The following is a 23092-nucleotide window of genomic DNA, read 5'->3' on the forward strand; positions in this document are numbered from 1 at the left end:
AAGCTTTGATAAACTGTATTAAAAAGCAGTCACTTCCTGCCACCTCAAGCTATGTTACTAAGTTTTAATTAGAATTCAGTTCTCATTATGTACTGTCATGCATGAGTAGGGATTTAAATTTTTTTTGATTGTCTACAGAAATATTGGAAACCAACTAAATGTCTAACAAAAGAATGATTAACCTATTTAATGAAATATTTGGCAACCATTAAAAATGACTCTTAGCAAGAGTTTATAATAACATGGGAAAGTGTTTGTTTTGATGTTAAGCGAAAAAAGGGAGGCTGCAGACTTCCTTTTCCTGTTAGGATGTAGAAAGTCACAAGAGACCATCATTCTCATCCTAACACCAAAAGCAAGACAGATAAGCTATAAAATAATATTTTAAAAACTTCTTAGAGAACTGAAGATGCAAAGAAACCTAAATAAGCTAAACTTCAGAAGGCAACAAGTCTTCACAGAAGAAAGAGTTCATGTCTTCTCTTATCCCTGATGAAATGGCAGGAAGAAGAGGACTCTGCCTTACCTGGTGGACAAAGAGAAGCCAACCAAAACTTTAACAAATGCAATAGCCATATGTGGTTGGACATAACAGATCAGAATTCAAAGGATCCCCAGCCACATAGCAAGTGTGTACCCACCCACAAACTCTTTCATTAACTTTTCACAGGATGCTCGAGGATAACATGCATATAACTGGGCAGGAGAGGAGCACTGAGACAGATACCTTTTCAGGTGTGCAAAGCATCTTCTAAGTGCAATGCAGCTGCCCTTGGAATGAGGGAGGCAGAGGACGAGAGCTCAGAGAAGTCCAACCTGTGGCTTTCAGTTCCAAATGCTTGGGGAGGAGAAAAAGTGCTGAGAAGAATCTTGCTCAAGCAATCTAGGTTTTCGGAGAGTAGAAAGAAACTGTCCTCCAAAGACTGCAGTACACTAAAACAGATATCTCCTGAGGTATAGAAAGCTGGGGGCAGTATTGGAGAACAAAGAGAACTCAATAACCACAAAAGCTGATGGTCAAGCTGTAAAGGAGAAAATCACCCATCACTTAAAGAACTGATAACCATGAGGTCAGGAGATCAAGACCAGCCTGACCAACATGGTGAAACCCCATTTCTACTAAAAATACAAAAAATAAGCAGGGGTGGTGGCATGTGCCTGTCATCCCAGCTACTTAGGAGGCTGAGGCAGGAGAATTGCTTGAACCCGGGAGGTGGAGGTTGCAGTGAGCTGAGATCGTACCATTGCACTCCAGCCTGGGTGACAGAGTGAGACTCTGTCTGAAGAAAAAAAAAAAAAAACTGATAACCCAGCTGTAAAGTACAAAAAGATCTCTGGAAACTTGCCATTGCTCAGACCTCAAGCCCTGCGGAAGAGAAAATCCTAATTCTACCATCAAAACATTTAAAGACAATAGTAAACTAAAGATATAACATATCATCTTTTGTTTGACAATGATTATTATCAAACTAAAGATGCAACAAAGCCCTGATTCAGCTCAACTACTGAACAGATTGATCCAGTCCCCAGCTCTAGTGGCCTGACATGAGGAAGTACATTTGCTTTTCTAGAGAAAAATATTATTTACTTTATTCTATACTATTTTTATACATATCCTGTATGCAATCAGAGAGAAAAATGAAAAACCAACTAAATGTCTAACAACGAAAGAATGATCAAATGAAATATTTTGCAACCATTAAAAATGATGATTAGCAAGAGTATATAATAATATGGAAAAGCGTTTGTTTTGATAATAAATGGAAAAAGGAGGCTACAGACTTCTTCCCGTTAGGATGTAGAAAGTCAAGGGATTAATAAAAAAAAATCACAAGACACACAGAGGCAAGAAAATGTTTGGGAGGCCAAGGCAGGAAGATTACTTGAGGCCAGGAGTTCAAGACCAGCCTGGGCAACATGGTGAGACTCCACCTCTACAAAAAATTTAAAAATTAGCTGGACACAATGGTGAATGCCTGTAATCCCAGCTACTCAGGAGTCTGAGGCAGGAGGATCACTTGAGGCTGGGAGGTTGATGCTGCAGTGAGCCATGATCATGCTGTTGCACTACAGCGTGGGAGACAGAGCAAGACCCTGTCTAAAAAAAAAAAAAACAGGAAAAGAAAAGAAAATGTAACTGATGGAAAAATAAGAAAGAAAACACCCAATAGAAACAGACCCAGGAATGGCTCTGACATTAGAATGGTTGGAAAAAACTTTAAAATAACTATTTAAAAATGCTTAAGCAATCTAGTAGAAAAAGGTGGACAACCTGCATGCAAAGAAGAGAAATTTGGCATAGACATTGAATCTATTTTTTTTTTTTTGCAAAGGAACCAAATGGAAAAATTAGAAATGAAAATTATGATATCAGAAGAGAAGAATTTATTGAGCTTAAAAGCAAACAGGACATGGCAAGGGAAAAAAGAATCATTGAACTGAAATACAGGAAATAGAAAGTATTCAAGTGAGGAAAATGAACAGATAATGACTGAGTAGGCTCTAAAAATTAATGAAAGATATCAACTCATAAATCCAAGAAGTTGAGCAAACCCCAAAGAAAAATATCTGGACACATCATAATCAAAGAGCTGGAAAACAAAAGAGTAAATTTAAAAAGCAGTTAGAAATAGACAGAGAGAGAGAGAGAAAAAAAAAAGACATACTAAATACAGGAAGCAATGGATAACTTTTCACAGAAACAATGGAAGAAAATGGAAGATAAAATGTAGAAAGAAAGAAACTAAATCCATAGTTGTATATCCAGTGAAAATGTCCTTCAAAAATTAAGGCAAAATAAAGACATTTTCCAACAACAACAAAAAATAGCTGAGAGAATTTGTCTTCAGTAGAGTTAGCTTACAAGTTTTTCAGACTGAAGAGAAATGATGCTGGATGCAACCCAATATAAACAGGAAAGAATGGAGAGTGCTAGAAGATATAATATGTGGCTGGGTGTGGTGGCTCATGCCTGTAATCCCAGCACTTTGGGAGGCTGAGGAGGGTAGATCACCTGAGGTCACAAGTTTGAGACCAGCCAGCCCGACATGGCAAAACCTCACTTCTACTAAAAAAATACAAAAATTAGCCAGGTGTGGTGGCACATGTCTGTAATCCCAGCTACTTGGGAGGCTGAGGCATGAGAATTGCTTAAACCCGGGAGTTCAAGGTTGCAGTGAGCCAAGATTGTGCCACTGCAGTCCAGCCTGAGTGACAGAGTAAGACTCTGTCTCCAAAAAAAAAAAAAAAAAGTGTAATATGTGGTTCAAAGAAAAACTTCAAAAATGTATTCATCTTTTAAATATATTTAAAATTTTATTTTCAAAATTATTTATGTTTTAAAACAAAAATTACCAATGCATTGTAGGGTTTATAGTGTATATGAAGGGAAATATAAGATAATGAGAACAGAAAGGGTGGAGGTGGATAATGAAAGTATGTAGTTGTAACGTTCTTACATTGTTCATAAAGTTGATCGTTATTTGAAGTTTGAATTTGGTAACTGAAAAACATGTATTAAAATTTCTAGGGCAAATTCTAAAACTAACACAAACAGGAATGACTAAAAAGCGAATAGAGGAGGTAAAATATACTAAAAATAATACACAGAAAATAATGAGTTACACAAAAGAGAAAGAGACAGAAAGAACAGAGAAAATATTATAAAAACCAAATAAAATAGGATATTTAAACCAACCATATCAGTAATTACATTACTTATAAATGGAATAAACACTTGTTTAAAAGACCGTGATATTAGATGGACAAAAGGCAAGATTTTCCTACATGTTGCTTACAAGAAATATACTTAACATGTAAAGTTATAGGGAGATTAAAAAAGATATGCCATGAAAAATATAAGAACTCGTGAAATCCAACTAAGTCTGTAGTTTAGTCAATAGTACCACACCAATGTCAATTCTAGGTTTTGATCATTGTGGTTTGGTTATATAATACATCATCATTGGGGGCTAGGTAAAGGGTACCTGGGACCTCTGTACCATGTTTGCAACTTCTATGTGAATCATTCTTTCTTTTCTATAAGAAATGGCTGGTATTTGCAGCTAAGTACATTTTTTTTTTCTTTTTTTCAGCTTGCGTCTACTTATAGTGGTTCAAAGATCCAAAGGCCAGCTTTCATTTTATAATGTCTCTGTACTTCTTAATCCAAGCTGGGTATGTTTTCACCAATGCAATTCTCTAAAAATGTGGTAGGTTTCCTAAGAATCTTATTGGGGTTTGATTCATTCAACAAAAGCCACACTCACATATAAGAATAAAAATAAGCCCTTTCTATGTTGGGCTCCCTGTAAGGTTGCTGTGGGACAACGTAAAGATTTTTTAAAGCCCCATTGTTTAATTCAGAGGATCTTCAAGAAATGCTTTTAAGATTTTAATAGAGACTTTTGTCTACTTAAAAAGGTCTGTGATGTACCCTTCAAATCTTTTCGAGATCTTAAAGAGTTGCACAGTCACCCTCTTGGCTTTCTCTCTAGACTGTATTTTCTTGAAAATGCACTTGATTTGATCTCTGTCTAAAAGCCATTTCTTAATTTTTAACATTGTTTTTCATGTGAAGAGTCTCAAAATAAAAAACAGCATTGTGTTGACACCTAGGAAGTTCTGGATTTTTAATATATTTTCCATTGTAGTAAAGAAACATGTACTATAAAATTTACCCTCCCAACAACTTCCAAGTATAATATTGTCAACTGGATTGGATGCTCACTGTCATACAAACCTCCCCATCTTGCATGACTGAAACTTTATATATGCCAAATAACAACTCCCCACCTCCACCTTCCACCAGCCTCTGGCAACTACCATTCTACTTTCTGTTTCTATAATTTTGACTACTTTAGATACCTCATATAAGTGGAGTCATGTAGTATATTTTGTGACTGATTGATTTCACATATGTCTACTTTGTAACATGACAGAATTTCCTTCCTTTTTAAGACTGAATAATATTCCATTGTATGCATACACTGCATTTTGTTTTATCCATTCATCTGTCAGCAGGCATTTAGGTTGCTTCTACCTCCTGGCTATTGTGAATAATGCCACAATGAACATGGGTGGACAAATATCTATTTGAGATCCTGTTTGTAGTTCTTTTGGATATATATCCGGAACTGAAATTGCTGGGTTATATAGTACTTCTATTTTTAATTTTGCTGATTGTTAATATATACCAATTATTTCTTTTGCTTATCTCTACCTGTACCTTATGATAAGTAGCCTAAAGAAACTAGGTGACACCTCTGATGTCTGTCTGGAAAATTTCCTTAGCTGGATTCATCATTTCAGTAGATACATTATCTATTTTTCATGTTTCCACAGGTAATAACTCTACCAAACTTGCCATCACTATATAACAACAACATTCTTTCATCCAACTTCGTGTAAACCAAAAATAAATTTCTAAGGCCTTCCAACCATCCAAATGGATCCCTCCTCTCAGCCAAGGGCATTCCAATGTTAACCTGAAAAAACCAGTTCAGGCCATGATGGGAAGGGGGAGCTGGACATGCCTCATTATACCCTCCTTTCTTTTGTAATTACTGATGGAACAGACTCTAAGCCTGATAAGAAACATTTACAATCTATTCTTTCTGAAGCCTGCTACCTGAAGGCTTCATCTGCATGATAAAACCTAGGTCATCACAGCCTCTTTTTGCAACCCAGTCATTTCTTCCTATTGATAATAACTCTTTCAACAAATTGCCACTCAGAAAAATTTTAAATCTATGACCTGGACGTCCCCCCTTTGAGCTGTCCCACCTTTCCAGACTGAACCAATGTATATTTTACATGTATTGATTGATGTCTCATGTCTCCCTAAAATGTATAAAACTAAGCTGTACTCAGACCACCTTGGGCACATGTCATCAGGACATCCTGAGGCTGTGTCACAAGTGTGTCTTTAACCTTGGCAAAACAGACATTTATTTTGACAGAGATCTGTCTCAGATACTTTTGGGTTCACGTTCCAGTAACATTTTTCTCACTTTTCTTTAAGCCCTTACCAACAGCCCCCTTAAGGGCCGTTAGACTTCAGCTAACAGTATCCTCAAGGCACTTCTAACTTCCTCCCACTGCTTGCTCCCATGTTTTATTTGGCAGCACCGCATTTGCAGTTACCAAAATCTGCTCCAGTCTATATCCTGCGTAATTAATCACCCCAAATCTTAATGGCTTAAAAAAACCCAGCAATTATCATTTTATTGCTATTTCTCATGGATGGGGAGCTTTGATTGAACTCAGGTGGTTCTTGCTCAGGATTTTTCATGCGGTCAGACTAGGGCTAGAGTTGCCTTGAAACCTTCCTTACTCGCATATATGGTTGATGCTGCCTTCCAGCTGGGACCTCACCAGGCCTATTAGCTGTAACACTTACACATGGCCTGAGGTCGTCCCTTACTCATGTAACTGAAATTCAACAGCATTCATCTCAAAAGAAAAAGAGCGCTAGATGAAAACAGTATTGCCTTGTATGACTTAAGCTCAGAAGTCTTAAACATGTGTTGGGCTGTATTTGGCTCCCAAGTAATTGTTTAAACTTTACCTTCTCTTTATTACCTCTACCTTCATTGGGAACATTTTTATATTTTTCAGTTTTATAGGATGCCTTATACTTACTTCTAACATCTGTATAAATTTTTGTCTTTTCAAAATCTTATCCCATTTCTTTACATAATATTTGCACTTGGTTTCAACATGACAAGCAGATATTTCACCATGTTTTGGCTGACTTCTTCAAGGCCATGGATCTTTAACATAGTCCCTTCTTCAGAGATATTTGTATTTTTTTTCATTGGTTTCTTTAAGTATTTATTCTTAATATTCCATTTTTAAAAAATTTGTTTGTCCTCCAAAATATTAACTGAACTCCCAGACTTTCAAATATTCTGGAGTCCAAAATTTTCTTAATTGCATTTCTGGGATGTATATCTTTAAAGAACAGAAATTCTTGTCCAGGGTTATTTCCTACATTATTGGCTAGACTTTCTGGATCAAATTTAACTTTGGCCCCATGGCATATAGCATGACTTTAATCAGGAATAATATTGAGGACGAATATACTTCTTGAACTGTCCTGTAGTCAATTTATCAACACAAGATATCTTTATTATAAGAAATAATTTCATGGAATTACTTTTAACCCCTGTAGAGGAAGAGTGTTCAGGTTATATTTAAGTTTCTCCAAGTTTGTTAATTTTCTCTATCTGTGAATTTCTTCCAGTCCTCATAACATGCTTAGTGGAATTCTGTGGTAGGCTTTTCTATGATAGGCTAAAGATTTTTGTTTTGTTTTCAATGGAGTACTCATTTTGTTCTCTATTAAAACCCTTCGATTTAATTAATCTCTCCCTCTCTCACTTTCTCTCTTTCTTTCTTCCAGGTAGAAAAAACTAAAAGGAATCCAGACAGAACAAAGAATGAAACTATGGACACAGGCATGAGAGAAATGCACTTATTTGTGGCAGTACTGATGCAGAGATAATGGGAGAGGTGGTAAGAACTGAGACTGGGGCCGGGCGCGGTGGCTCAAGCCTGTAATCCCAGCACTTTGGGAGGCCGAGACGGGCGGATCACGAGGTCAGGAGATCGAGACCATCCTGGCTAACCCAGTGAAACCCCGTCTCTACTAAAAAATACAAAAAACTAGCCGGGCGAGGTGGCGGGCGCCTGTAGTCCCAGCTACTTGGGAGGCTGAGGCAGGAGAATGGCGTGAACCCGGGAGGTGGGGCTTGCAGTGAGCTGAGATCTGGCCACTGCACTCCAGCCTGGGCGACAGAGCAAGACTCCGTCTCAAAAAAAAAAAAAAAAAAAAAAAAAAAGAACTGAGACTGGAAAAGCAGAGTGGAGCCAATGTGCAGAGGATCCAATATGGCACCCTAAGAAGTCTGACTACATCCTGCAGTAGTGAATGGGAAATCATCTAAGTTTATTATTAATTGTAAGCACAAGGTAGTATATAATTTCTGTGTTGAGAAAGGAGAATTCTGAAATGGTAGTTTTGAATGGTGGATTTAAAGTAGGAGATAGATTTGAGCCTTTAGCATTGCAGTTTAAAAACAAACAGAAAGAATTTCAAAAAGCAAGTGCGAGATAGATATTGAAAGCAGGAAGACCATACAGGAGATAGCCACAATAGTCTAGAGAGAGATGGGGAAGGTCAGTTGTATGCCAGACCAAGCAGCATGTTTGAAACACTGAAGAAAAAAGCTCCAGTGATCCACATATGAGTGACCTGACCTACAGAGTATCCCTGAGAAGGAGAGGAAGGCATTAGAAAGAACCAGACATGGGTTGAACTCTTGGTAGCCTGACTACTGCCTGTTCTTCAAGACTCTCTCCTGAATAGATTTGACCTTTTGGACCTTCTAGGATCCCCCTTTGATCACTTGTTACCAGCCATTGCTACCTCCTGGAGGCCCCTTTAATCTGGAGCCCCCTTTGATCACTTGTTACCAGCCATTGCTACCACTCTGCACCATTGCAAAGTGGATTGTATGTGACTCTTCTCAAAGCCCCTAGAACTATGTGCACACATCATTGTAGCACTCCTTATATGATATGTACTATGATCACTTGTTACCCTCACATGATCTGGCCCTTGCCTACTTCTTTGACACCATTTTTTTTATCCTTTTCCTGCATATTGTGTATTTTTCAACCTGTCACTTTAATAAGAAACCTATATGTTTTATGTGGTGTGATGAGCTCAAGGATTATTAGAGCTGAAAGGAATTGTGGGTTTTCAACTATCTCCATAGATACTGAAATCTCAGGTGATTATTAGCATCTTTAACAATAAAGCATTTTAAAACTAAGGCATGTACATTCTTAAGGACATAATGCTATTGTGCCTTTAAAATACAACAATATAGTGTAAATATAACTATTTGTGTGTGTGTGTGTGTGTGTGTGTGTGTGTGTGTGTGATGGAGTCTCACACTGTCTCCCAAGCTGGAGTGCAGTGGTGTGATCTTGGCTTACTGCAAGCTGCAAGCTCCGCCTCCTGGGTTCACGCCATTCTCCTGCTTCAGCCTCCTGAGTAGCTGGGACTACAGGCGCCCGCCACCTCGCCCAGCTAATTTTTTTGTATTTTCAGTAGAGACGGGGTTTCACTGTAGCCAGGATGGTCTCAATCTCCTGACCTTGTGATCCTCCTGCCTTAGCCTCCCAAAGTGCTGGGATTACAGGCGTGAACCACTGCGCCCAGCCAAATATAACTTTTATATGCACTGGAAACAAAAAAAAATTGTGTGACTTGCTATATTGTGATATTCACTTTATTGCAGTGGTATGGAACTGAACCTGCAATATCTCTGAGGTATGCCTATATAAATATACTCACACTATATAAAAATATTTATGTAAAAAAATATACACACACACACACACACACACACACACACATCACCCACCTTGGTAATGTACACAGCTCCATGGTAGGTACAATGCAAGCATCTCTGCTTTGTGTTAGATATAGCTACAAAAGAAATGACTGCAGATTAAACATTACATGGTGTACTAAGGCTCTTTAACAAATGACTTGTGATTAATTGTTAGGGAAATCTCAATCACCAACCACAACCACAACCACAGTTCCTTTGTAGCACAAATTGCGGCTACCCTCAAGAGATGACTTGCACTTTAACTCCCTTCCCCTGCCTCTTCTGTTATCCTAACACTTCCAGGAAATTCACAAGTCACTATTGGATATTCTTTTTATGAGGACTCCCTATCAGCAGGCAAACATGTTTTTTCTCCCATCTTCCAAGCAATCCCTGGCTCCACTCCACTACCCGTTCAGTTACTGTCCTATTTCTGTCCTCTTTAGAGTAAAAATCCTATACTCATTGTCTCCAGTTCTCTCCTCTCAGTCTCTCTCTTTTTTAAAAGTTTATTTTATTCTTAATTGACAGAATCTAATTGTATCTATTTATGGGGTACAGTATGACATTTTGATAAGTGTATTTATTGTGGAATGATCAAATCAGGCAAATTTGCATATCTATCACCTCAAATATTAATCCTTTTTTTATGTTGAGAACATTTAAAATCCTCTCTTGTAGCTGTTTTAAAAAGTACAGTACATTGTTAGTTACTATGGTCATGCTGTGCAGAACACCACAATGTATTCCTCCTATCTAACTGGATTACTTTATACTGATTTGACCAATGTTTCCCCTTTCCCCATCCATTCCCCCTGCCCCATTCTCTGCAGCTTCTGGTAGCCACCATTCTACTCTGTACTTCCATGAGTTTAGCTTTTTTAGATTCCACATGTAAGTGAGACCATAAGGTATTTGTCTCTCTGTGTCTGGATTATTTTATGTAACATAATATGCTTTTGGTTTATCCATGTATTCATGCTGTCTCAAATGACAGAATTTCCTGTTTTTTTTTTTTTTTTTTAATGGCTGAATAGGATTCCATTGTGTATATATATACCACATTTAAAAAAATTATTCATCCATTGATGGACACTTAGGTTGTTTCTGTATCTTAGCAACTGTGAATATAGCTATATAATGCTCATAGGTAGCTCATATATGGATCATGAGAGTGCAGGCATCTCTTTAACACACTGATTGAAGTTCCTCTCAGTATATACGCAGTAGTGAGACTGCTGGATCATATAGTAGTTCTGTTCTGAGATTCTTTGAGGAAGCTTCATACTGTTTTCCAAAATGGCTGTCCTGATTTACATTCCCACCAACAGTGTACAAAGATTCCCTTTTCTCCACATCCTTGCCAACACTTGTGATATTTCATCATTTTTATTTTATTTTATGTAAAGACAGTTCTCATTATGTTGCCCAGGCTGGTCTTGAACTCCTGGGATCAAGAGATCCTCCCACCTCAGCCTCCCAAAGTGCTGAGATTACAGGAATGAGCCACTGCATCTGGACTCACTCTGGCTTTAATTTGCATTTTTCCAATGATAAGAGATGTTGAGCTTTTTTTTTTTTTTGAAACAGAGTCTCACTCTGTCTCACGGGCTGGAGTGCAGTGGCCCGATCTCGGCTCACTACAACCTCCACCTCCCGGATTCAAGCGATTCTCCTGCTTCAGCCTCCCGAGTAGCCGAGACGACAGGCGTCCACCACCTTTCCCAGCTAATTTTTGTATTTTTAGTAGAGATGGGGTTTCACCATATTCGCCTGGCTGGTCTTGAACTCCTGACCTTGTGATCCACCCACCTCGGCTTCCCAAAGTGCTGGGATTACAGGAGTGAGCCACCGCACCCGGCCTGTTGAGCAATTTTATATGTCTATCGGCCATAGGTGTGTCTTCTGTTGAGGAACGTATATTCAACTCTTTGCCCATGTGTTAATTGCATTATTTGTTTTTTTGTTACTGAGTAGCTTATGTTTCTTGTATATTTTGCATATTAGACCTTTATCTGATATATTATTTGAAAATATTTTCTCCCAATCTGTGAATTCTGTCTTTACTCTACATTGTTTTCTTTGATGTGCAGAGACTTTTTAGTTGGAAGCAATCCCACTTGTCTATTTTGTTGTCTGTGTTTGTAGGGTCATACACAAGATCCCACTGTCCAGACCAATGTCATGAAGCATTTCCTCTGTTTTCTTCTACTAGTTTTATAGTTTCAGGTCTTATGTTTTCTAAGTCTTTTGTTTTGTTTTGTTTTGAGACAGAGTCTCACTCCGTCACCCAGGCTGGAGTGCAGTGGCACCATTTCAGCTTACTGAAACCTCTGCCTCCCGAGTTTAAGCATTTCTCCTGCCTCAGCCTCTCGAGTAGCTGAGACTACAGGCATATACCGCCACACCCCGCTAATTTTTGTATTTTTAATAGAGATGGGATTTCACCATGTTAGCCTGACTGGTCTCAAACTCCTGACCTCAAGTGATTCACCTGCGTCAGCCTCCCAAAGTGCTAGAATTACAGGCATGAGCCACTGCGCCCTACCTCTTATGTTTAAGTCTTTAACACATTTTTTTTTTTTTTTTTTTTTTTTTTTTTGTGAGATGGAGTCTCGCTCTGTCGCCCAGGCTGGAGTACAGTGGCCAGATCTCAGCTCACTGCAAGCTCCGCCTCCCAGGTTTACGCCGTTCTCCTGCCTCCGCCTCCCGAGTAGCTGGGACTACAGGTGCCCGCCACCTTGCCCGGCTAGTTTTTTGTATTTTTTAGTAGAGACGGGGTTTTACCGTTTTAGCCAGGATGGTCTCGATCTCCTGACCTCGTGATCCGCCCGTCTCGGCCTCCCAAAGTGCTGGGATTACAGGCTTGAGCCACCGCGCCCCGCCGGTCTTTAATCCATTTTGAGTTGGTTCTTGTATTAAGGATAAAGGTACATATTCATTCTTCTGTATGTGGATGTCCAGTTTTCCCAACACCATTTATTGAAAAGACTGTCTTTCCCCCATTTTGTGTTCTTAGCACCTTTGTCAAAAAAATCAGTTGAACATAGATGTGTGGGTTTATTTCTAAGCTCTGTATTCTCTTCTATCAATCAATGTGCCAGGTTTTTTTGTTTGTTGGTTTGTTTTTGTTTTTTTGAGATGGAGTTTCATTCTGTCGCCCAAGCTTGAGTGCAGTGGCGCGATCTTGGCTCACTGCAATCTCCACCTGCTGCGTTCAAGCAATTCTCCTGCCTCAGCCTTAGCCAGGATTACAGGCAAGCACCACCACACCCAGCTAATGTATATGAATACATTTTTAGTAGAGATGGGGTTTCACCATGTTGGCCAGGCTGGTCTCAAACTCCTGACCTCAAGTGATCTGCCTGCCTTGGCCTCACAAAGAGCTGGGGTTGTAGGCATGAGCCCCCACACCTGGCAGATGTGTCTGTTTCCATACCAGTACCATGCTGTTTTGATTACTATAGCTTTGTAATATATTTTGAAATCCAGTAGTGTGATGCCTTTAGCTTTGTTCTTTTTGGTCAAGATTGCTTTGGCTATTCAGAATCTTTTGTGAGTCCATATGCATTTTAGGAATTTTTTTCTATTTCTGTGAAGAATGACATTGGAATTTTGATAGAGATTGCATTGAATCTATAGATCATTTTAGGTAGTATGGACATTTTCACAAAATTAATTCTTCCAATTTATGAACGTAGAATATCTTTTCATTTATTTGTGTCTACTTCAATTTCTTTCATCAATGTTTTGTAGTTTTCAGTACACAGATCTTTCACTTCCTTGGTTCTGTTTACTTTTTTTTTTTGAGACAGAGTCTTGCTGTGTCACCAGGCTGGAGTGCAGTGGCACGATCTTGTCTCACTGCAACCACCTCTCAGGTTCAAGCAATTCTCCTGCCTCAGCCTCCCCAGTAGCTAGGACTACAAGTGTGAACACCACGCCCAGCTAATTTTTGTATTTTTAATAGAGATGGGGTTTCACCATGTTGTCCAAGATGGTCTCGATCTCCTGACTTCATGATCTGCCCACCTCGGCCTCCCAAAGTGCTGGAATTACAGGCATGAGCCACTGCACCCAGCCCAGTTTACTCGAGTATTTAATTTTATTTATTTATTTATTTATTTATTTATTTATTTATTTATTTTTTGAGACAGAGTCTCACTCCGTCACCCCGGCTGGAGTGTAGTGACTCGATCTTGGCTCACTGCAGCCTCTGCCTCCTGGGTTCAAGCAATTCTCATGTCTCAGCCTCCTGAGTAGCTGGGACTATAGGCACATGCCACCAGGCCCAGCTAATTTTTGTATTTTTAGTAGAGATTAGGGATTTGCCATGTTCACCAAGCTGGTCTCAAACTCCTGACTTCAAGTGATATGCATACCTCAGTCTCCTGAAGTGCTGGGTTTACAGGCATAAGCCACCATGCCTGGCCTTATGTTAATTTTTGATTCTCTTGTAAATGGGAATTTTTTTAGTTTCTTTTTCAGTTCGTTGTTAGTACATAGAAACACTGCTGATTTTGTAAGTTTATTTTGAATCTTGCAAACTTACCACATTTGTTTATCAGTCTCAGTTTTTTTGTGGAGTCTAAGATTTTCTATATATAGGATTGTTGTTGCAGCAAACAGACATAATCTTGCTTCCTTCTTTCCTATTTTGATCTCTTTTATTTTTCTTGCCTAGTTGCTCTGGCTAGGACTTCCAACAATATGTTGAACTGAAGTGGTGAGAGTGAGCATGCTTTTCTGGTTCCTGATATTAGAGGAAAGACATAATTTTTCACCACTGAGTATTATGTCAGCTGCAGGCTTGTCATATGTGGCTTGTTATATATGGCCTCTATTTTGTTGAGGATCATTTCTTCTGTACCTAGTTTGTTGAGAGTTTTTATCAGGAAAGGATGTTGAATTTTGTCAGATGCTTTTTTTTTTGAGACAGGGTCTCACTCTGTCAACCAGGTTGGAGTGCATTGGTGTGATCACAGCTCACTGCAGCCTTGACTTCCCAGGCTCGGGACTACAAGCATGTGCCAATATGCCCTGCTAATTTTTTTATTTTTTGTACAGACAGGGTCTCACCATGTTGCTTAGACTGGTGAAGAACACCTGGGCTCAAGTGATCCTCCCACCTTGGCCTTCCAATGTTTTGGGATTATAGGTATGAGCCACCATGCCTGGCCAGATGCTTTTTCTGCATCTATTGAGATTGTCATATGGTTTTTGTCCTTCATTGTGTTAATATGGTGAATCACTTTTATTGATTTGCATTTGTTGAACCAAACCTGAATGCCAGGGATAAATCCCCCTTGATCATTGTGAATGACCCTTTCAATGTACTGGGGAATATGGTTTGCTATTATGTTGTCGATAATTTTTCTATCTATGTTTATCATTGATACTGGCCTGTAGTTTTATTTTCTTGTAGTGTCTGTCTGGCTTTGGCATTAGGTAAAGCTGGCCTCATAAAATGAATTTGGAAGTATTCCTTACTTTTCAGCTCTCTGGAAGAATTTGAGAAGAATTGCTATTCTTCTTTAAATGCTTGGTAGATTTCAGCCTTGAAGCTATCCTGTCATGGGCTTTTCTTTAATGGGAGACTTTGAATTACTAATTCAATCTCCTTACTTATTGGTTTGTTCAGATTTCCAATTTTTTTTTTTGAGATGGAGTCTCGCTTTGTTGTTCAGGCTGGAGTACAGTGGCGTGATCTCGGCTCACTGCAACCTCCGCCTCCTGGGTTCAAGCAATTCTCCTGCTGCAGCCTTTTGAGTAGCTAGGACTAGAGGTGCGTGCCACCATACCTAGCTAATTTTTGTATTTTTATTAGAGACAGGGTTTCACCATGTTGGCCAAGCTGGTCTCGAACTCCTGACCTCAAGTGATCTGCCCACCTTGGCCTCCCAAAGTGCTGGGATTACAGGTGTGAGCCACAGTGTCTGGCCCAGATTTCCAATTTCTTTGTGATTCAGTCTGGGTAGGTTTTATGTTTCCAGGAGTTTATACATTTCTTTTGGACTGTCCATTTTGTTGGCATATAGTTGTTCATAGAAGTCTCTTATGAACCTTTATATTTCTATGTTAACAGTTGTAATGCCTCCTCTTTTATTTCCAATTTTGTTTATTTGAATCATTCTTCTTTTTTTTAGTTAATCTAGCTAAAGATGTGTCAATTTTATTAGGATTTCAAAAAGCGAGACCTTAGTTTTGTTGATTTTTTTTCTATTGTTTTCTCAGTTTATATTTCATTTATTTCTGCTCTGATCTTTGTTATGTCCCTCCTCCTGCTAACTTTTGGCTTAGTTAGTTATTTTTCTAATTCCTAGAAGTATAATATTAGGTTGTTTACTTGATATCTTTATTCTTTTTCCATATATGCATTTATTGCTATAAACATCCCTCTTAGAACTGCTTTTACCACACCCCACAAGTTTTGGTATGTTGTATTTCCATTTTCATTTGTCTTGTGATTTTTTTTTTGTACTTCCTAATAGTCATTCAAGAGCATATTGTTTAATTTTCATATAGTTGTTCATTTTTTTCTGATTCCTCCTATTACTGATTTCTAGTTTCATATCATTCCAGTCAGGAAAGATACTTGATATAATTGAGATGTTCTTAAATGTGTTAAGATTTGTTTTGTGACTTAACATATGATCTACCCCAGAGAATGTTCTGTGTGCACTTGAAAAAACTGTTTTCTCTGTTGCTTTTGTGTGGAATATTCTGTATATTTCTGTATATGCCTGTTAGGTCCATTTGGTCTAACGTGTAGTTGCAGGCCAATGTTTCCTTATTGATTGTCTGTCTGGGTGATCTGTCCACTATTGAAAGTGAGATATTAAAATCCCCTACTGTGATTGTTTTGCAGTCTGTATCTCCCTTTGATTTTCTTAATGTTTGCTTTATATATTTAGGTGTTCTGATGTTGGGTGCATATATATATATTTATAATTTTTATATCCTCTTGATGAATTGACCCCTTTTTCACTATATAATATCCTTCTTTGTCTCTTTTCTTTCTTTTTTTTTGAGATGGAGTCTTGCTCTGTCACCAGGCTGGAGTGCAGTGGCATGATCTCGGCTCATTGCAACCTCCACCTCCCGGGTTCAAGCGGTTCTCCCACCTCAGCCACCTGAGTAGCTGGGACTACAGATGCATGCCACCACGCCCAGCTAATTTTTGTATTTTTAGTAGAGACAGGGTTTTACCATGTTGGCCAGGATGGTCTCAATCTCTTGACCTTGTGATCCGCCCACCGTCGCCTCCTAAAGTACTGGGATTACAGGTGTGAGCCACCGTGCTCGGCCCTTCTTGGTCTCTTTTTACCATTTTTGGCTTAAAATATATTTAGACTGAAATATAGCTACCTTTGCTCTCTTTTCGTTTTCATTTTCATGGAATATCTTTTTTTTTAATCCTTCACGTGCAGTTTGTGGGTGTCCTTTAAGGTAAAATGAGTCTCTTGTAGGCAGTGTATAGTTGAGCCTTTTTTCCATTGAGCCATTCTATGACTTTTGATTAGAGAACTAATCCATTTATATTCAAAGTAATTACTGATAGATAAGGACTTACTATTGCTATTTTTATAATTGTTTTCTGGTTGTTTTTGTAGAGTTTTTGTTCCTTTCTTTCTCTATTACTTTCTTCCTTTGTGGTTTGATGGCTTTCTGTAATGATATGCTTTAGATCTTTTGTTTTTATCTTTTGTGTATCTGTTACAGACTTTTGCTTTGGGGTTATTTTGAGGCTTGCATAAAACATCTATACTTATAACTGTCTATTTTAAGCTGATGACAACACTTTTTAAAATTTCAGTAGTTTTGGGGGAACAGATGGTGTTTGATCACATAGATAAGCTCTTTAATGGTGATTTCTGAGATTTTGGTGCACCCATCAACCAAGCAGTGTACACTGCACCCATTGTGTAGTCCTTTATGCCTCACCCTGCTCCTACCCTTCCCCCCAGATCCCTAGAGGTTATTATATTGTTCTTATGGCTTTGTGTCCTCATAGCTTAGCTCCCACTTATAAGTGAGAACATACAATGTTTGGTTTTCCATTACTGAGTTACTTCACTTAGAATCATGGTCTCCAACTCCATCCAGGTTGCTGCAAATGCCTTTATTTTATTCTTTTAATGGTTGACTAGTATTCTATGGTGTGTGTGTGTATATATATACACATACATATATATACACATATATATACATACATACATATATACACACACACATATATACACACACACACCCCATATATATGGGGGAATGCTCTGTCTACGACTTCCAGTACTATGTTGGATAGAAGTGGCAAAAGTGGGCACCCTTGTCTTGTTACAGTTCTCAAGGGGAATGCTTTATGCTTTCAACTTTATATATATATATACACACACACATACACACACACACACACATACACTACATTTTCTTTATCCACTTGTTGATTGATGGGCGCTTAGGCTGGTTCCATATTTTTGCAATTGTCAATTGTGCTCCTATAAACATGCATATGCAAGTGTCTTTTTAATATAATGACTTCTTTTCCTCTGGGTAGATAACCAGTAGTGGGATTGCTGGATCAAATGGTATTTCTACTTTTAGTTCTTTAAGGAATCTTCATACTGTTTTCCATAGTGGTTGTGCTAGTTTAAATTCCCACCAGCAGTGTAAAAGTGTTCTCTTTTTACCACATCTACACCAACATCTATTATTTTTTGATATTTTAATTATGACCATTCTTGCAGAGTAAGGTGGTATTGCATTGTGGTTTTGATTTGCATTTCCATTATAATTAGTGATATTGAGCATTTTTTCATACGTTCATTGACCATTTATAGATCTTCTTTTGAGAATTATCTATTCACATCCGTAGCCCACTTTTTTATTGGATTGTTTTGTTCTTACTGATTTGTTTGAGTTCCTTGCAGATTCTGGATATTAGTTCTTTGTCAGATGTATAGATTGTGAAGATTTCCCCCCACTCTGTGGGTGGTCTGTTTAATCTGCTGATTATTTCTTTTGCTGTACAGAAGCTTTTTAGTTTAATTAAGTCCCGTCTGTTTATCTTTGTTGCATTTGCTTTTGGGTTCTTGGTCATGAGCTCTTTGCCTAAGCCAATGTCTAGAAGAGTTTTTCCAATGTTATCCTCTAGATTTTTTTATGGTTTCAGGCCATAAAAGATTTAAGTCTTTGATCCACCTTTAGTTGATGTTTGTATAAGGTGAGAGAAGAGGATCCAGTTTCATTCTTCTACATAGGGCTTGCCAGTTATCCCAGCACCATTTGTTGAATAGGGTGTCCTTTCCCCCACTCTATGTTTTTGTTTGTTTTGTCAAAGAACAGTTGGCTGTAAGTATTTGGCTTTATTTCTGGTTTCTCTATTCTGTTCCATTTGTCTATGTGCCTGTTTTTATACCAGTACCATGCTGTTTTGGTAACTATAGGCTTGTAGTATAGTTTGAAGTTGGGTAGTGTGATGCCTCAAGATTTTTTCTTTTTGTTTAGTCTTGCTTTGGCTATGCAGGTTCTTTTTCTGTTCCATATAAATTTTAGGATTTTTTTTCTAGTTTTGTGAAGAATGGTAATTGTATTTTGATGGGAATTGCAATGAATCTGTAGATTGCTTTTGGCAGTATGGTCATTTTCACAATATTGATTCTACCCATCTATGAGATGTGTTTCCATTTGTTTGCATTGTCTATGATTTCTTTCAGCAGTGTTTTATAGTTTTCTTTGTAGAGATAGTTCGCCTCCTTGGTCAGGTATATTCCTAAGTATTTTAATTTTTTTGCAGCTGTTATAAAAAGAGTTGAGTTTTTTATTTGATTCTCTACTTGGTCACTGTTGATGTATAGCAGTGCTACTGATTTGTGTACAGTGATTTTGTATCCTGAAACTAATGAATTTATTTATCAGATCTAGAAGATTTTTTTGGATGAGTCTTTGCGGTTTGCTAGGTATATATACTACAATATCATCAACAAACAGCAACCGTTTGACTTACCCTTTACCAATTTGGATGCTCTTTCTCTCTTTCTTTTGTCTGATTGCTCTGGCTAGGACTTCCAGTACTATGTTGAATAGAAGTGGCAAAAGTGGGTATCCTTGTCTTGTTCCAGTTCTCAGGGGGAATGCTTTCAACCTTTCCCTATCAGTATAGTGTTGGCGGTGGGTTTGTCATAGATGGTTTTTATTACCTTAAGGTATGTCCCTTCTACGCTGATTTTCCTGAGAGTTTTAATCATAAAGGATGCTGGATTTTGTCAAACGCTTTCTATGCATCTATTGACATGATTGTGTGATTTTTGTTTTTAATTCTGTTTATGTAGTGTATCATATTTATTGACTCGTGTATGTTAGGTTGACAACCGTGGTATCAAACCTACTTGATCATGGTGGATTATGTTTTTGATATGCTGTTGTATTTAGTTAGCCAGTATTTTGTTGAGGATTTTTGTATCCATGTTCATCAGGGATATTGGTCTGTAGTTTTCTTTTTTGGTTATGTCCTTTTCTGATTTTGGTATTAGGGTGATACTGGCTTCACAGAATGATTTAGGGAGAATTCCCTCTTTCTCTATTTTTTGGAATAGTTTCAGGAGATTGGTCCCAATTCTTCTTTGAACGCCTGATAGAATTCAGTTGTAAATATACCTGGTCCTACACTTTGTTTTGTTGGGAATTATTTTTTTATTACTGTTTCAATCTCACTACTTGTTATTTGTCTGCTCAGAGTTTCTGTTTCTTCCTGGTTAAATCTAGGAGGGTTGTATATTTCCAGGAATTTATCTGTCTCCTCTGCATTTTCTAGTGTGTGTTCGTAAAGGTGTACATTGTAGCCTTGAATGATCTTTTTTATTTCTGTGGTATCAGTTATAATATCTCCCATATTATTTCTAATTAAGCTTATCTGGATTGTCTCTCTTTTCCTGGTTAATCTAGCTAATTGTCTATTGACTTTGTTTATCATTTCAAAGAACCACCTTTTTGTTTCATTTATCTTTTGTATTTTTTTTTCTGTTTTCATTTCATTTAGTTTTGCTCTGATCTTTGTTATTTCTTGTCTTCTGCTGGATTTGGGTTTGATTTGTTCTTGTTTCTCTAGTTCCTTGAGGTTTGACCTGAGATTGTCTATTTGTGCTCTTTAAGACTTTTTGTCTAGGCATTTAATACTATGAACCTTCCTCTTAGCACCACTTTTGCTATATCCCAGAAGTTTTGATAGGTTGTGTCACTATTATCATTTAGTTCACAGAATTTTTAAACTTTCATCTTGATTTCATTGCTGACCCAAAGATCATTCAGGAGCAAATTATTTTTTTTTATTTTATTTATTTTTTATTTTATTTTTTTTATTATACTTTAAGTTCTAGGGTGTATGTGCATAACGTGCAGGTTTGTTACATATGTATACTTGTGCCATGTTGGTGTGCTGCACCCATCAACTCCTCAGCACCCATCAACTCGTCATTTACATCAGGTATAACTCCCAATGCAATCCCTCCCCCCTCCCCCCTCCCCATGATAGGCCCCGGTGTGTGATGTTCCCCTTCCCGAGTCCAAGTGATCTCATTGTTCAGTTCCCACCTATGAGTGAGAACATGCGGTGTTTGGTTTTCTGATCTTGTGATAGTTTGCTGAGAATGATGGTTTCCAGTTGCATCCATGTCCCTACAAAGGACACAAACTCATCCTTTTTTATGGCTGCATAGTATTCCATGGTGTATATGTGCCACATTTTCTTAATCCAGTCTGTCACTGATGGACATTTGGGTTGATTCCAAGTCTTTGCTATTGTGAATAGTGCCGCAATAAACATACGTGTGCATATGTCTTTATAGCAGCATGATTTATAATCCTTTGGGTATATACCCAGTAATGTGATGGCTGGGTCATATGGTACTTCTACTTCTAGATCCTTGAGGAATCACCATACTGTTTTCCATAATGGTTGAACTAGTTTACAATCCCACCAACAGTGTAAAAGTGTTCCTATTTCTCCACATCCTCTCCAGCACCTGTTGTTTCCTGACTTTTTAATGATTGCCATTCTAACTGGTGTGAGATGGTATCTCATTGTGGTTTTGATTTGCATTTCTCTGATGGCCAGTGATGATGAGCATTTTTTCATGTGTCTGTTGGCTATATGAATGTCCTCTTTTGAGAAATGTCTGTTCATATCCTTTGCACACTTTTTGATGGGGTTGTTTGTTTTTTTCTTGTAAATTTGTTTGAGTTCTTTGTAGGTTCTGGATATTAGCCCTTTGTCTGATGAGTAGATTGCAAAAATTTTCTCCCATTCTGTACGTTGCCCATTCACTCTGATGTTAGTTTCTTTTGCTGTGCAGAAGCTCTTTAGTTTAATTAGATCCCATTTGTCAATTTTGGCTTTTGTTGCCATTGCTTTTGGTGTTTTAGACATGAAGTCCTTGCCCATGCCTATGTCCTGAATGGTATTACCTAGGTTTTCTTCTAGGGTTTTTATGGTATTAGGTCTAATATTTAAGTCTCTAATCCATCTTGAATTAATTTTCTTATAAGGAGTAAGGAAAGGATCCAGTTTCAGCTTTCTACTTATGGCTAGCCAATTATCCCAGCACCATTTATTAAATAGGGAATCCTTTCCCCATTTCTTGTTTTTCTCAGGTTTATCAAAGATCAGATGGCTGTAGATGTGTGGTATTATTTCTGAGGACTCTGTTCTGTTCCATTCGTCTATATCTCTGTTTTGGTACCAGTACCATGCTGTTTTGGTTACTGTAGCCTTGTAGTATAGTTTGAAGTCAGGTAGCGTGATGCCTTTAGCTTTGTTCTTTTGACTTAGGATTGTCTTGGAGATGCGGGCTCTTTTTTGGTTCCATATGAACTTTAAAGCAGTTTTTTCCAATTCTGTGAGGAAACTCGTTGGTAGCTTGATGGGGATGGCATTGAATCTATAAATAACCTTGGGCAGTATGGCCATTTTCACGATATTGATTCTTCCTATCCATGAGCATGGTATGTTCTTCCATTTGTTTATGTCCTCTTTTATTTCACTGAGCAGTGGTTTGTAGTTCTCCTTGAAGAGGTCCTTTACATCCCTTGTAAGTTGGATTCCTAGGTATTTTATTCTCTTTGAAGCAATTGTGAATGGAAGTTCATTCATGATTTGGCTCTCTGTTTGTCTGTTACTGGTGTATAAGAATGCTTGTGATTTCTGCACATTAATTTTGCATCCTGAGACTTTGCTGAAGTTTCTTATCAGCTTAAGGAGGTTTTGGGCTGAGACAATGGGGTGTTCTAAATATACAATCATGTCATCTGCAAACAGGGACAATTTGACTTCTTCTTTTCCTAACTGAATACCCTTGACTTCTTTCTCTTGCCTGATTGCCCTAGCCAGAACTTCCAACACTATGTTGAATAGGAGTGGTGAGAGAGGGCATCCCTGTCTTGTGCCAGTTTTCAAAGGGAATGTTTCCAGTTTTTGCCCATTCAGTATGATATTGGCTGTGGGTTTGTCATAAATAGCTCTTATGATTTTGAGATACATTCCATCAATACCGAATTTATTAAGAGCATGAAGGGCTGTTGAATTTTGTCAAAGGCCTTTTCTGCATCTATTGAGATAATCATGTGGTTTTTGTCTTTGGTTCTGTTTATATGCTGGATTACGTTTATTGATTTGCGTATGTTGAACCAGCCTT

The sequence above is a fragment of the Macaca fascicularis genome, chromosome 1 (genome assembly GCF_037993035.2).
Source record: "Macaca fascicularis isolate 582-1 chromosome 1, T2T-MFA8v1.1".
Classification (NCBI taxonomy): domain Eukaryota; kingdom Metazoa; phylum Chordata; class Mammalia; order Primates; family Cercopithecidae; genus Macaca; species Macaca fascicularis.